Source organism: Schistocerca americana, chromosome 3 (genome assembly GCF_021461395.2).
Source record: "Schistocerca americana isolate TAMUIC-IGC-003095 chromosome 3, iqSchAmer2.1, whole genome shotgun sequence".
Taxonomy (NCBI): Eukaryota; Metazoa; Arthropoda; class Insecta; order Orthoptera; family Acrididae; genus Schistocerca; species Schistocerca americana.
In genome coordinates, this window is record NC_060121.1 from 486,195,614 (window position 1) to 486,210,520 (window position 14,907).

The following is a 14,907-nucleotide window of genomic DNA, read 5'->3' on the forward strand; positions in this document are numbered from 1 at the left end:
TAAGGTCATCAGACCCTAAGCTTACACACTACTTAACCTACATTATCCTAAGGACAAACACACACACCCATGACCGAGGGAGGACTCGAACCTCCGCCGGGACCAACCGCGCAGTTATGAAAGGCAGGAATCACATGGTCTTGCGTGATTTAAGGTTACTTTGTAGAAGACATCAGTACCTATATATAGAAAAGCACTCTTCGTACCTCTGTCTGATATTATAAGTACCTAATGTTATTAGTTTGCTGGCTTACTTTTCCTGTAGCGATATACTTGTATTTGTGAGGTAATTGACACAGGTAGATATACGATACGAAAGCATTAATAACTGAGTGGGTCGCTTAATTGTGAGTAATGGTCAAGGTTTCCGCGATTATTTTCAATTATAATTAATGCCTACGTGGTTAATATTCAGTCAGTTGCAGTAAATTAGAATATGTAGCCCCATCTCCTCCTGTTCTACATATGGTTTTATTAGTTTAACTACATTAGTTTAAGTATATACTGCACTCGATCAGTGCAGTCAGATGTATAGAGATACTGTCTCGTTAAAGTAGTGTTAGATTTCTCATTAAGGTCCAAACAGATTAGATGAGGAGGATGTACGAGGTGCGGCTAGAAAAAAACCGGACTGATGCTGGAAAAAACATTTATTTACAATTATTTACAATTTAATGTTATCTCCTTAAATGTACTCTCCTCCTCGGTCTCTACACCGCTCCATACGAATTTTCCACTGTTCATAGCAATGCTGCAGATCATTTTCGCTAAGTCCATACATTACTTCCGTCGCTTTTTCTTTTACTGCTTCAACAGTCTCAAATCTAGTTCCTTTCAAAGCTGACTTGACTTTAGGGAAAAGAGAAAAGTCACAGGGGGCCAAATCAGGTGAGTAGGGTGGATGATCTAAGATGGGAATGTTGTGTTTTGCCAAAAACGTCTTCACTGACAACGTACTGTGAGCTGGGGCATTGTCTTGGTGAAGGATCCATGACTTTTTTCTCCACAAATCGTTCCGTTTTCTCCGTACTCGCTCACGTAGGGTAGCCAGGACGCTAATGTAGTAATGCTGATTCACTGTTTGTCCCTCTGGTACCCAATCAATGTGCACAATCCCTTTGATGTCAAAAAAAACAATCATTGCCTTGAATTTCGATTTTGACATTCGTGCTTTTTTTTGTCGTGGAGAACCAGGAGTTTTCCAATGTATCGATTGGCGTTTAGTTTCGGGATCGTAAGTAAAAAACCACGGTTCATCGCAAGTAATAACATTTTGTAAGAGGGTGGGATCACTTTCAATGTTTTCCAGGATGTCAGAACAAATCATTCTTCGGCGTTCCTTCTGTTCAATTGTGAGACACTTTGGAACCATTTTTCAACACACTTTGCTCATGTTGAAACTTTCATGAAGAATCTGCCTAACACTTTCCTTGTCAACTCCTGTTAACTCAGACACTGCTCTGATTGCTGAACGGCGATCTTGTCGAACAAGTTTACCGATTTTTTCAATGTTTGCATCAGTTTTTGCTGACAATGGTCTGCCAGTGCGAGTGTCATCACTGGTGTCTTCGCGGCCATCTTTAAATCGTTTAAACCACTCAAACACTTGTGTTCGCGATAAACAATCATCGCCGTACACTTGTTGTAAGATTACAAACGTTTCACTTGCAGATTTTCCTAGTTTGAAACAAAATTTGATGTTAACACGCTGTTCTTTCTGTACACTCAACATTTTCCGACGCACAGACAAAACGTCAACTACTTAAAACAGACACCACGGGCAGACTGAGTGCAGGAGGCAGATGAAACTCGAGCAGTAGGCGGAGCGAGAGTCACGTGACAGGCCACGCGACTTTCAGCCTTATTGCAATCGTTTTATTGTTTCACCAGTACTAGTCCGGTTTTCTTCTAGCCACACCTCGTATGCGAACATGATAGGAGATTTTCGATATTAACTGTATTATCTTCACTGTAACATTTTACAGTTATTTCCTTAAAAGGAAACGGTTATCAAATTCTGAATTCCGTTGGTTTTCCGTGGTTTAAATTCACTGTTTTACATTTGCTAAAACTGGATAGTCTTTTACACCTATTTACACCTGGCTCTTATCACACAACTAGTGTATTTTTATTAGTTCAAACTGTTTGTTCCAAAGAGATACCAGCATATTTAGCGAAGCATGTACAGAAATAAATTCCGCATAACTGACACTACTAGAGGAGCCTTCCATGCGAGCCAAGAAGATGCTTAATGGTGCCGTAAATACCCCACGAGCAGCTGTCACGGTCTTAAATGAGGAGCCTGTTCTATTTACGGAGATTGCAGGTGCTGACCTTCACAGCATGCCACGCTTCCTGTTGGAAACACGTGGCATGGATTCTCACATCTTGACAGTCATGGATTCACCGATTTCAGTTGCTATTTTTAGTAGGATAAATTCCGTTACTGAATGAGCTGGTTCTATGACAGAAAACAAAAAATTCAAAAGAAGAGGCGATTAAGGTGTCAGCGTTTAGTACTTGAGCCGTGGCGGGACCGGCGCTGGTAGTAGCTTTGATATGAGTACGATGGATTTCCTAGTACAGAGGTTTGTCTGGGGGCTTGTGCCGGCTCGAGACGTAAGCGAGTGCCGACCGCGAACAATGGAACAACACTTTGAGAATGGAACATGGCGGTGCCCTAGTCGGCTCTTGGCTGGCGGGCAGAAGCGAAGACAGCGTGTCCGAGGCCGGGCGGCGGTTATCAAGTGGTTATACTGGAGGCGGCGGGATTTGGCCGGTGCTGTGGATTCTCCGGCAACCACGTGAGCTGTGGATGTGCCCGCTTCCTTGGAGGGGCACGCTATTAAGGTCTTGCGAATTGATGGTCTGACATCTTCACGAAATCTCCCCAGCATCAAGACACCCTGTTAAGTAATCTAATTACTAAGAGCGCTGAGTTAACTGTGAATGTGATTGCTCTTGGTACAGTAAAACGTTGCCGGACGCGTGATGTTACGTGTGTTCGATTTCATTCGATGCCTCTTAATAAAGCGTGCGCTCTGCTTCTGCATGATATTGATGTATTGACATAATGTTAGTTCATTAGCTATTATTAGCAAGTGTTTAATTTGCTTACGATATCGGTTAATCCATGTCGATATGTCCTCTGCGGGCAAACTGAGTTTTTATTTCTAAAGGTTATCGTATTGAACTTTGCACGCCCACTTAAGGTGGCCAATATGTGTGTCATTAAATTCTAGTGGGTGTCGGTTCTCGTGAGCTAGTTCATTTCCCACTCTTAGTGTTTTTTTGTCAGGTACTGTTTCAATTTAAGAAAGGACTTGCGAATGAAATTACTGTTGAATGTTAACGTTAAGAAAAGTTTTTGGACTCCTGTTGTCGTGTGTGGTCGGTGTTTCAGTGATATGTGGCACCAGGCAACCGAAGCGCAGAGATTGCCTTTACATTACAAGTTGGGCTTATACGGGCGGTGGACTTCGCCTGAGCTCGTGTGTTCCTCTTAGGTAGCGTTTGCTGTGTTCACACTTCGGTAGCCTATTCGATATGGGAATGCAAACGGAGCCACATCTTGGTTCGAAGTCAAGTATTACGTCCCTCAGTCGGTTCCACCGTTCGTGGTTAAATTTCGGCCTTACAAGCTTTGGTGTTACTTTTGTTTTTACACAGTTATGATTGTACAAAGTTGTAACTTTCTATACCCTAAAAGCCCTGTTACAAGCCAATGGGCATTTGAAAAATTTCGCGGTTCGCTCTGCAAGGTTGCCCAAGTTACGTTTTAATAGATATGTTCTAAGTATTCGTGTTAAGATTGGTCCTATGTGTCCACCATTATTTTACACGTAATGTTTAAAGTATTGGAATTGAAAGCGTCTTTAATAACGTGTCTTAACTAGAGTTGTTTTGTCAAAGTTATTGTGAAATTCAGCCTTAGTGGCTTCTGTCAATATTTATATGAGATCGTTGCTAATGGTTTATTGGTTTATTAATGATTTTATGGAATGAGTGTGTTTTCTTAAATATTTTGCTTGAGTGGCGTTTCTCAATGTTTATGGGAGATTGTTAGCTAATGATTTATTAACTGGCTTATGATTTTATGTAGTGAGTGTTTCGTAAATAATTTTGCCTGAGTGGCGAGACTGTTTGTTAGTTAATAAACACACTGGACTTAAAATGTTCACTTATGGGTCAGCCAATTTCACTCCCTTTAGATTTGAAGGATAACAAAGCAGTTGTTAAGTAAAATCGTTCCAGCCGTCGTACGTGGTTTCAACGGGTTTCAAAATTCATTATCACTCAGTAATAACATAATTTATTTAAATGTACGTTTCCTTTTAGATCTACTAAGCACTTTGGTTCCTTATGTTATGTTCTCTTTTTGTAAACTTCGGTTTAGACCTGATCAGGCAAAAACCAAATTTTTTAAGCTGATTATTTAATTAAAAAAGCTTTTTTCGTTCATATCATGAAGGCTGTAACCACAGAAGCACAGGTAACTGGTCTAACAAAGCGAATCATCATAGCTACAAAATTAGTCACTAACAAATCATCGGAATTGATTCAGTTATATAAAAACAAGAAATGAACCTGAAAAATCTGGAAAATTTATTGGGAGTAGTTTGTGTTCTCCACAAACATCGGTAGAGCTCCCGTAAAGTCCGCTAGCACGGAATTATGTTCACCTTCATAGCTTAGTGTTCACAGCGGCGGAGAGCCATCTGGAGGACCCGGATTCAGTTCCCGTTACTGCCAGAGATTTTTCTTTGGTTTGTGAGTGAAAAGGGCTGCACTCAGCCTCGTGAAGTCAATTGAAGAGGCAGCTAATTGACAAGTAGTGACTTCAGGTCACGAATATTGACCAGACCTTCCTTATTGCATCCAATGGCGCTATTGGCAGAAGATGACACGTTCGGTCGGTACCGATGGCCCTGTCAGGGCCTGTGGACAATGATTACGTTACAGAAATAGTAAAGAAGTCATTCTTCCTGTACCTCATACGTGAATGGAGCGGGAGAAAACCCCACTGTGTAGTGCTATGGGGGTACTCTCTGCTACGCAATTGACAGCTGTTACAGCGTGTACGATGTAGATGACGTACTAGTAAGAAAGATATAAACTGTGTGAATAGTCTATTGAACAAAGTCTCCCTCATTTCCATTCCCCATTACGCCTCACTCTTATTTAATTCAGTAAACTGCTGGTGGCGGTCGGGGGGGGGGGGGGGGGGGGAGGAACTGATGATATTAGCTGCATCGAGACTTTATGCGGAATCAGAGATGACGAATGAAATTGTATGCCAGACTGAGACTCGAACCTGGGACCTCCTGCTTCTAGGCAGGTGTACTAACCAATGCGCCACCCGGACAAAGAATTAATCGCAAATGTCTCTGCACGTTCATCGGCCGACTCACATTCCCACCTAACGCCAACACTTAGGTGCAGTTACTCTCAATTTCCATCCTGTTCACTAATTTTTGAATCCTGCTGGAAGCTCGTGCTTGAATGACCCTGTGCACTCATGGTCGAGGATTCACAGTCCATCGAAGTGTATCAACTACATGTTCTTTCCCACATGAAACATGTAATTTAATTGTTTCGGAAGACCAAATTATGTCTCTACATCAGTGAAACTGATCTTTCGCGGCCTGATATCAACCCAGAGTACACAGTAGCGGAAATATACACCACTCGCTAATATGCACAACTACCTACATCCGCACGTCATACTGTATCTCCTTTGAAAGTAAGAGAGTTGACGATTTCTGTTGAAATTGTTTCATCTTTCTTTAACACAGAAACTTCACCAGATCGTGTTCGAATAGTCTGAGTCAGTAACTTCTTCCTATTGCAACACAAGCTCATGCCGAGACCTCACTTCCATCCCATTGTTCTCACCACGTGTTCCAAAAAAAATTTTGCAGTAAAAGTTCCTGCCGAATAGTTACCTCTAAATTATAATTAATTAGCGATCACTTCCCATCTCCAAATTGGTTTCCCTAGGTACCTCTAGAATTCGAGAGCGACCACCTCTGTTGTTATTTACCCTAAATTTTAGACCCTTCGCAGTACTAAAAACATCTTACAGTGTTGTACTCTGGCTTCATACTACGGGTATCTCAGCGTTTGGTTATTCCCGAAATATTAGGACCTGGACTCCCACCACTGCTGGTCTGAACACAAGAACGAAATTTGGGAATAACTGACGAGTCCGTCCTCTTCTGCTATAAATGCTTTCAGTCTTGCCTCAATCTTCACTGATCTAGTACTTATGAGTTCCTGCCCACCTTTTACTTTATTACATCAAATACTTCGCTTGTATTTCAATATGATTGTTGGATGCGGTGAAAGGAAGTGTTGATCCATGTGAGCGTCGTTTGAATGTGTAATAATCGTTTGTAAGGGTATGAATATGACTGCGTGTTATCAGCAAGTGGTACATTCGAAAACGCAACAGACAGTTTCATCATACCAATCCTTCAGAAATTGAGGGTTAATACTTCTTTGCAGGACAACTTCAAATCACCACTGATACTGGAGAGGTCGCTGCTTGTAACTCAAAGGTCTATAAAGTCGATTCACTATGGCAGCCAGTGAAACGTAACGAGGTGCGTTTATGCTAACCGGAACAACGTCAGTTCACTTAGCTTAGTACAGGGCGGTGAAAGTGAGTATATGAAACACCACCTGTGACACATGAACTGGGAAGGTAGGGTCAGAATAAAGGAAATGATAATGATTTTATAAATGAATAAAGAAGATTCCTTAACGGATCTTCTTAGCAAAAGCTATATGGTAGATTTTCCACACTGCAGAGAAGTGATGAAATAGTGAAACTAAGGACTAAATACATGAACACAGCGACACTTAGTTGCTCCAGATAATTTATACCCTAGTACACAACAAACCATATTTTGGAGATAATATTTTGAACCATTTTATTTCACGCACTGTGTTGTGTTTTATTTCTGTATTCCAAATATTGTAAAATTCATATATTTTTCTGATTAAACGAGGCTGACGTCTTTAGTCAGTGATTTCTAATGAAAATTTTGTCATCAGTTAATGTTCTCAGTAATGAATAGTGTATGCTTTTGCTTTTCCCATGTGCTGTAAAACTTAAATCACTTCTGCTGTGGCCCAGGGAACGGTGGCGTGGAAAGTGAATGGGGGTTTTGTGGGTCTAAATCCTAAAGAGGCTATAAATAAATACATTAAAAGTGAAACTCAACATATTAGATTGAATGAAAAAGGTCAGACATAATTTAATAGTCAGCCCTCATTTCATGAGTACCGGGTGATCAAAAAGTCAGTATAAATTTGTAAACTGAATAGATCACGGAATAATGTAGATAGTGAGGTACAAATCGACGCACATGCTTGGAATACAAAAGTTCAAAAAATGTCCGACAGATGGCGCTTCATCTGTTCAGAAAAGCAATAATTTGCATAACAAAGGAAGACAAGGCAAAGATGATGTTCTGTACAGGAAATGCTCAATATGTCCACCATCATTCCTCAACTATAGCTGTAGTCGAGGAATAATGTTGTGAATAGCACTGTAATGCATGTCCGCAGTTATGGTGAGGCATTGGCGTCGGATGTTGTCTTTCAGCATCCGTAGAGATGTCGGTCGATCACGATACACTTGCGACTTCAGGTAACCCCAAGGCCAATAATCGCATGGACTGAGGTCTGGGGACCTGGGAGGCCAAGCATGACGAAAGTGGCGGCTGAGCACACGATCATCACCAAACGACGCGCATCTGTCGGGCATTTAGTGAACAGTGGTTTTTTTTTTTTTTTTGTTCTTACAAAACACCATGTCATTCCAAGCATGTGTGTCAGTTATTACTTCTCTATCTACATTATTCCGTGGTTTATTATGTTTTCCATTTTATACTGACTTTTTGATCACCCGGTATATAGAACTTAATATGTAGTAGAATATAAAATATTGTGAAAATTTTCTGCCCCTGAGATAACATTTAACTTCACATAAATATGGAGGTCACAAAACAATGCAATAGCATCCCATAAGTAAATGTACAAGCTGTGAATGAATGACAACAAAAAATCAAATAGTCAAACACTAGCTGTCGGCACAGTATGAAAAGAGTATCCCAGCAGAATCCGACACACCAAAGACACAAACTGACACTAAATAAATGAGTTGACAAGAGGAACAGTAAGTAGGTAATTAAAACACACTCACCCATGCTACATACCGGTGACGACAGGCGCTGATAATTCCGATCAACAACTCAACCAACGCCAGCGATAAAATACAGAGCAGAATATACTTCGAGCACAAACGAAAATTAAATATAGATACTTTAGGGTTTCACAACAGGCCCCACAGCAGCCTCGCCGTTATAGCAATGTAATACCTTGTACAAGTTTAACTGAATCCCAGACCTCTGCACAACCGAAATTTTGCACAGAAGACAACGGACACAATTTTTTCTAGCATTATCATGGCTGAGGAAGCACAGGAACAGATGACACATGTTGATAATAAGCCACTATGAGCCCCGACCTGAGACTCCCATAGCTCTGCTGCACGAACTTCCCGCTCGGCATCGCACAGCTGACTGCTTTCTCAGATACTCGCTTCTTTTAATACCCACTGGCTGCGCGCAGTCATACAGCCGTCTGTCAACTGCGGCTTATTGCAGCTCTACGCGACAGCGGATGCCAAGCCCTCCCTTAAGAGCTCCAGCAGCCAAGCGGCAGCCGTCGTCTCAGTCACTGCTTCCCGCCGGCTAACTCCCTTAACCAACCACGCTGGGACATCAACAATGACGGACAATGTGCCACTCACGAGGGGATGCTGTGTGGTATGTATTGTGTTCTGCTGCTGTCCGTGAACCCAGGTGCTGGCTCTAAGCTGATGTCATTATCCTGTTCAACCACCTACTCGCTCTCTGGTTTCAACCCACGCCATTCCCTCATCGACGGGCGTGAAGATATAGCGGCATGATTATAATGATGTTTGGTTTGTGGGGCACTCAACTGTGCGGTCATCAACGCCCATACAAAGTCCCAGTTTTTTATGCACTTCAATTTGTACACAATCCAATCAATCCACTGTTACAAGTGATGAAATGATGGAAGCACCACAAACACCCAGTCCTCGGGCCGAGAAGAAATTGCGGCGTGAACCCAACTTCAGAATTAGCGCCCCCTCACACGTTGGGTGGAACTTCGACTGTGCAATGAACACCTAATTCGCACCACGCAGCTTTCAGATATTTAGTCAGTTGGGGAAGAGGTTTCTTGGGAAAAACTGCGAAGTCCTCAAGTAAGCTGCGAACGCATCACGAGACCAAACACATTGGGGTAGCAAGGAGGTGAGGGGGGTGCGGTCCGCACTGGGTACCAGCTTTATGGAGGTGACAAAACTTGCTAGTTCGCGTGGCACTAGTTGATAAATATTTTTGTTCTTTTTTGTTTTTTGTCGCTTCGCTTCTGACACTTATGGGACATGAGAGTGCTACAAGAGGGTTCATGAACTGGGCATGACCCATTTGCACGCACGCATTTCACCGCTAAAGTAGCGTGTAAACAAGACAGGAAATGTTTGTTCTCTATATCTCTGCAATAGCGTAATCGGGGCCATTGTTGATATTACTGTTTGAAGGTAACATGCCGATGTTATGCATCTGAACCAATACGACTGTTGGCATCCTTCTACTGTCTTGTGTGATCGGAGGCGAGTGAGTGCTTTCTTCCGCAAAATATCGATGTAACAAAAAGGTATGGTCTAACTTAAACAAGACTTCCCTCACATTTAGAGGACTAAAATACATAAGCAACTGTCCGGCAATGCTTTATTTCTATGTTAGATCATATTTTCTATTCTCTTCATAATCACAATACAATCGGTTCGAACCACAGTTAATGAACAGAATGCGAACAGTCTTACTGAATAATTCAAATAACGTTCGAAAAATTAAAACAATTAATGACAAGGGAAATCATGAAAGGTGACCAACAATGTTCAATCTTCGGTTCACTGGTATTCCATATTACTGGCTGTCGAGAATCCTTACGAATTTGTGCAATCACGACATCAAAGATTTTCTGCTGACGTTTGGGCCAGCATTGTTGGTGAAATTTTGTTAGCGCCTCTGCCCATCCACGCAGGATAAACGGTGAAACATTCCAGGCTTTCTTAGAGAATACTTTGCCCGTTCTGCAAGGGCATGTGACTTTACGAGTGCTGCAAAACCCATACTTCGTACATGGCAGGAACTGCTCTACATTTCACTGTTGGATCCCATTGGTTTCTAAATATCAAATTCTTGCTCAGATGGATAAGTGGAGTAGCACCGAGTCGTTGACCTCCACGTTCTCCAGACCTATGCCCAATACACTTTTACTTGTGTGGGCATTTAGATCCTTTGTGGCAGAACTCTTTTACAAGATGTACAGCACCTTCGTGGCCGTATCGTGGAAGGCTCTGAAACAATACCGGTACGCAGTTCTCCAGGCATACATCAACACATCAGTAATTCAATGCGACGCCGGGCTGATAAAAATTTCCGTGCTAACAAAGGATATAGTGTTACTTGGGTGTTATTGTTGTTGTGGTCTTCAGTCCAGAGACTGGTATCCATGCTACTCTATCCTGTGCAAGCTTCTTCATCTCCCAGTACCTACTGCAATCTACATCCTTCTGAGTCTGTTTAGTGTATTCATCTCTTGGTCTCCCTCTGCAATTTTACCCTCCACGCTGCCCCGAATACCAAGTTGGTGATCCCTTGATGCCTCAGAAAATGCCCTATCAAACGATCCTTTCTTCTAGTCAAGGTGTGCCACAAATTTCTCTTCTCTCCAATTATATTCAATACCTCCTCATTAGTTACGTGATCTAACCATCTAATCTTCAGCATTCTTCTGCAGCACCACATTTCGGAAGCTTCTATTCTCTTCCTGACTAAACTATTTATCGCCCACGTTTCACTTCCATACATGGCTACACTCCATACAAATACTTTCAGAAACAACTTCCTGACACTTAAATCAATACTCGATGTTAACAAATTTGTCTTCTTCAGAAACGCTTTCCTTGCCATTGCCAGTCTTCATTTTATATCCTCTCTACTTTGACCATCATCAGTAATTTTGCTCCCCAAATAGCCAAACTCCTTTCCTACTTAAGTGTCTTATTTCATGATCTAATTCCCTCAGCATCACCCGACTTCATTTGACTACATTATATTATTGTCGATTTGCTTTTGTTGATGTTCATCTGATATCCTCCTTTTGACAAACTGTCCATTCCGTTCAGCTGCTTTTCCAGGTTCTTTGCTGTGTCTGACAGAATTACCATGTTATCGGCGAATCTCCAAGTTTTATTTCTTCTCCATGGATTTTAATACCTACTACGAACTTTTCTTTTGTTTCCTTTACTGCTTACTCAATATACAGATTGAATAAAATCGGGTATAGGCTACAACCCTGTCTCGCTCCCTTCCCAACGAATGGTTCCCTTTCATGCCCCTCGACTCTTATAACTGCCTTCAGGTGTCTGTACAAACTGTAAATAGCCTTTTGCTCCTTGTACTTTACCCCTGCCACCTTCAGAATTTGAAAGAGAGTATTCCAGTCAACATTGTCAAAAGCTTTCTCTAAGTCTACAAATGCTAGAAACATAAGTTAGCCTTTCCTTAATATATTTTGTAAGATAAGTAGTAGGGTCAGTATTGCCTCACGTGTTCCAACATTTCTATGGAATCTAAAGTGATCTTCCCCGAGGTCGGCTTCTACCAGTTTCTCCATTCGTCTGTAAAGAATTCGTTTCAGTATTTTGCAGTCGCGGCATATTAAACTGATAATTCGGTAATTTTCACATCTGTCAACACCTGCTTTCTTTGGGATTGGAATTATTATATTCTTCTTCAAGTCTGTGGATGTTTCGCCTATCTCATACCTCTTGCTCAATAGATGGTAGAGTCTTGTTAGGCCTGGCTCTCCCATGGCTATCAGTAGTTCTAATCGAATGTTGTCTACTCCCGTGGCCGTGTTTCGACTTAGGTCTTTCAGTGCTCGGTGAAACTCTTCACACAGTATCATATCTCCTATTTCATCTTCATCTACAGTCTCTTTCATTTCCATAATGTCTTCAAGAACATCGCCCTTGTATAGACCCTCCACATACGCCCTCCACCTTTCTGCTTTCCCTTCTGGGTTTCGATTTGAGCTTTTTATATTCATGCAAGTGGTTCTCTTTTTTTCAATGGTGTCTTTAATTTTCTTGTAGGCGGTATCTATCTTACCCCTAGTGATATGCGCCTCTGGATCATTACATTTGTCATCTAGCCATACCTGCATAGCCATATTGCACTTCCTGTCGATCTCATTGTTGAGAAGTTTGTATTCCTTTTTGCCTGTTTCATTTACTGCGTTTTTGTATTTTCTTCTTTCATTAATTAAATTCAATAACTCTTCCGTTACCCAAGGATTTCTAGTAGCCCTCGTCTTTTTACCTACGTGATCCTCTGCCGCCTTCGCTATTTCGTATCTCGAAGTTACCCATTTTCTTCTACTGTATTTCTTTACCCCATTCTTTTCAATCGTTCCGTAATGCTCTCCCTGAACCTCAGTACAACCTCTGGTTCTTTCAGTTTATCCAGGTCCCATCTCCTCAAATTCTCACCTTTTTGCAGTTTCTTCAGTTTTAGGCGATGGACTGTGGTGAGTGTCCTTATCTGCCGCTACAAATGTCTTACAATTTAAAACCTGATTCCTGAATCTCTGTCTTGCCATTATATAATCTGTCTGAGACCTAATATCTCCAGGATTCTTCCATGTATACAACCTTCTTTCATGATTGTTGAACCAATTGTTAGCTATGATTAAGTTATGCTCTGTGCAAAGTTCTACCAGGCGGCTTCCTCTTTCATTCCATTCCATATTCACCTACTACGTTTCCTTCTCTTCCATTTCCTACTTCGAGTTCCAGTCACCCATGACTATTAAAGTTTTGTCTCCCTTCTCTATCTGCGTAATTTCTTTTATCTCATCATACATTTCATCACTCTCTTCGTTATCTGCGGAGCTAGTTGGCATATAAGCTTGTACTATTGTGGTAGGCGCAGGCTTCGTATCTATATTGTCCACAATAATGCGTTCACTATGCTGTTTGTAGTAGCTTACTCGCATTCCTATTTTCCTACTCATTATTAAACCTATTCCTGCATTACCCCTATTTGATTTTGTATTTCTAACCCTGTACTCACCTGATCAGATGTCTTATTCTTCCTGCCACCGAACTTCACTAATGCCCACCATATCTAACTATAGCCTATCCATTTCCCTTTTACAATTTTCTAACCTACCTGCCCGATTAAGGGATCTGAGATTCCACGCTCCGATCCGTAGAACGCAAGTTTTCTTTCACCTGATAACAACGTCCTCCTGAGTAGTCCCCGCCCGGAGATCCGAATGGGGACTATTTTACCCCAGAAATATTTTACCCAAGAGGACGCCATCATCATTTAACCATACAGTAAAGCTGCATGCTCTCGGGAAAATTGCGGCTCTAGTTTCCCCTTGCTTTGAGCCGTTCGCAGTACCAGCACAGCAAGGCCGTTTTGGTTAGTGTTACAAAGCCAGATCAGTCAATCATCCAGTCTGTTGCCCCTGCAACTACTGAAAAGGCTGCTGCCCCTTTTCAGGAACCACAAGTTTGTCTGCCCTCGCAGCAGATACCCCTCCGTTCTGGTTGCACCTACGGTACGGCTATCTGTATCGCTGAGGCACGCAAGCCGCCCCACCAACGGCAAGGTCCGTGGTTCACGGGGGGGGGGTGGCATTGCTTTTTAAGGTAGGTAATCTGTACTATACTTATCACTCTTGTTGTCGGCAAAGCTTATGAAATAGTAAAATGGTGCATAGAAAATTTATGCTTGTTGATGATATTATTATATTCCGCCAAACAGCAACAGATTCTCATCAGACCGACGAGAATGTTGACCGATGGCATTGTTTAGAGGCCACTGACCGTTGCCTAATTGCATTGCTCCGATACTGATCGAAAATATCGTTAAAAGAGATATCAGGAACGCTTAAATAAAACTTTAATAATGTAAATGCCTGTTGAACACTTGTAGCGTTCGGCTGTGGGCACCATACAATTCGTTAGCAACTCTCCTTCGATGCAGCCTGAAAGAGTTCTAAAATATAGCTTAATAAACCGAGATTGGCATTAATGGAAGAGGAAATTAGGTTCGTCATTCAAACTCGGCTATTGTAATTAAATTAGCGTAATCATTTAACCAAAAGTTACAGGTACGAAAGCGACCCTTACATTTTGTGAAACAGCCATTGAAAACAAACGAGAGGGAGCGAGAGAGCTCACAGCTACCGATTTTATAAAACCCATAAACTAATTTTGGCGACTGCCTTCAACTTGCTTTACACAGCATACCAAGTGTTAATATATTAACATTTCTCTGGATCATTCTTTATCGTAACAAAAAATATATTCGTTCATTAACTCGTGACCTTTTCTCCTTACTTTACAGATTTATTTACACAGAGATAATTTATTCTAGCCGGCCGCGGTGGTCTAGCGGTTCTGGCGCTGCAGTCCGGAACCGCAGGACTGCTACGGCCGCAGGTTCGAATCCTGCCTCGGGCACGGGTGTGTGTGATGTCCTTAGGTTGGTTAGGTTTAAGTAGTTCTAAGTTCTAGGGGACTTATGACCTAAGTAGTTGAGTCCCATAGTGCTCAGAGCCATAATTTATTCTTAATGTATTTTAGCCTTAATCAAACGATTGTGGCATATTCTATTAATGATTCAAAAAGCAACATTTCAAGGGCAATCTGACATTTTCATTTAGGAATGTGTTTCATACAGTGAACAGTGCTAATACGCTCTGTTCCGTGTGTTTTCCGCG